Source organism: Larimichthys crocea, chromosome XVII (genome assembly GCF_000972845.2).
Source record: "Larimichthys crocea isolate SSNF chromosome XVII, L_crocea_2.0, whole genome shotgun sequence".
NCBI lineage: Eukaryota > Metazoa > Chordata > Actinopteri > Sciaenidae > Larimichthys > Larimichthys crocea.
The window spans coordinates 6846738-6849061 of record NC_040027.1 but is presented as its reverse complement, the minus strand read 5'-3'; positions in this window follow the sequence as shown (position 1 = coordinate 6849061).

Below are 2324 nucleotides of genomic sequence, written 5' to 3'. Positions count from 1 at the left end.
ATCCAGCGTCCTGCAGATCCTCATGAAGTTCCCGTTGCTGGTTCCTCAGAGATCTTTGCCATAACTTGCTGATATGTTTGTGTGTGAGCGAGCATAGCAGCTAACAAACACTTCATCTGCTTCTGTGACAGCTGGACAATATTCATTATTACTGACACTCTGACTGATGATGACGTCACAGTTTGACATTTCCTGCAGCAAACAACACGGTCAGAGCGCGGGGAGGATCCAGGAAGGATCTCAGAGGAGCGTTTTGTAGTCCATCTTCTGGACTTTGTAGTTTTACCACAGATGGTTTTAGCAAGGAGGAGGAGAGAGCTAGCGTTAGCATGTCACGAGCTAAAATGCTAATGTTAGCAACTACATCCCACACTGTTACCACGGCAACAAGCATCTTCCTGCCTCTCTGAGTATCACACACACACACACACACACACACACACACAGACACACACACACACAACGTGTAGTCGGAGTGCTGATGACATCATCTCTGCGAGGGGGGGGGTGTCTGTTGAGATGTGACCATATAAGGAGAGAGAAGGAGGAAGTGGGGATTTCTCTGCAGAGTCATGTGACTTCCAGTTACAGCGATGCTCTCACCACACACACACACACACACACACACACACACGTACGCACACACACACGCACACACACACACAGACACACACACTGGGAGGATTCCTGCAGTCTGTTGGACACTGAGTCGATGTCTCTACTCCACGATGACGTCGACTAGTCACTAATCACCGTAAGCAAACACATTCCCACCATGCAGAACTCGCTGCACTGCTGGGTCAGAACCAGGACAGATTTCCCTGTTTGGCCAAGTTGTGCAAACGTTACCTGGCTGACCCAGCGACAAGCACAGCGAGCTGGAAATAACATCACGTGCCCGCGGGCGAGCCTTCACTGTGATGAGCAGGCTGCAGGTCTGTGCTGTTTCAGGAGTACAGTGTGTTACATGAAGTCATAGAAACAGCTGAGCTGCTGCTCGCTGGTGATACTCCATGTTTGCTGTAACAGCTGTCCATCATCATACAGGTCATTGCAAAGCATCTCTCCTGAGATTCTTTTAATTACTGAAAAAATATCACTGACGTCACCAGTGACTAGTCGACTCGACTCGACGTTCGTCATGTTAGTGTCGACTTTCAAAAATCTGAAGTCCTGCTCTTGGACATCATGAAGTGAGAAGGACAGGCCCTGGGATGATGATGCAGATCAGACTGGGAGAAAAACTCCCGAGGTCTCTGGACCTCATTACAATAATCTATGTTTAATGAAGTGGCTTAACAAAAACCTTTCCAACATATTGTTGAAATCCAAAATGCAGAGTGGCCCAATGACAGCATCCAGACTGCACAGCACATGGATGACATGCTACTCTAAAAACAGCAAAGACACAGGTGAGCCGGCTCTAACGGCACCTGGCCGTCATGTGAAGCAGCCATGCTGCATAACTTTAAGCCTTAATATAACCTGAACAGGTGAGCTGTATATAAAGTCACCCTCAGTACAGTTGTCATGAACGGGGAAATTAGCTACAGAGACCAAAACTGTTTTTTGTACCAGGCTGTAAACATGTTTATTTCTGCTGTGAAGTTGGACATTTGGACATGGGGACTTATGGAGACTGACTCACTTCTGGAGCCAGCCTCAGGTGGACGTTAGAGGAACTGCAGGTTGTGTCTCACTTCTGGAGCCAGCCTGTAGCATTTACAGTTTTTAGCACTTCTGAATTTCCCAGAAACTGAGTTTGCCGTTGGACCTTTATGTAGAGTCAAATAAAGCTGTGGTGAATCGCAGTGAGAGCAGCAGGCGTGAATCATCAGCTGATCTTTCAGAAACAGTCACACAACAAGTTAAAGAAGGTGACTCATCATCTTTGTGTTAACACAGTGCATCATGTGTGCTGCTCTCTGTGCTTCAACAATAAGAACGGATTGGACAGAACACTGTGTGTGTGTGTGTGTGTGTGTGTGTGTGTGTGTGTGTGTGTGTGTGTGTGTGTGTGTACCTGTATGCAAATCCCGCCCCCTCCCCGGACAGGTAGATTTGCATGTTGCAGCAGACGGAGGCGCTCCGTGTTCACACTCACTGTTTGCTCTGCAGCTGCTGACAGATGTGGAGAATGTTAATGTAACGTTAACGTAACGTTTGTTCTTCCAGTGACTCATGCAGACACACACACACACACACACACACACACACACACACACACACACACACAGGAGCAGCTGATAATGAACCTGATCAAACACTGTCACTGATCAATACATCAATCAAACCAATAACCAACGTTCAGACAACCTCATCAC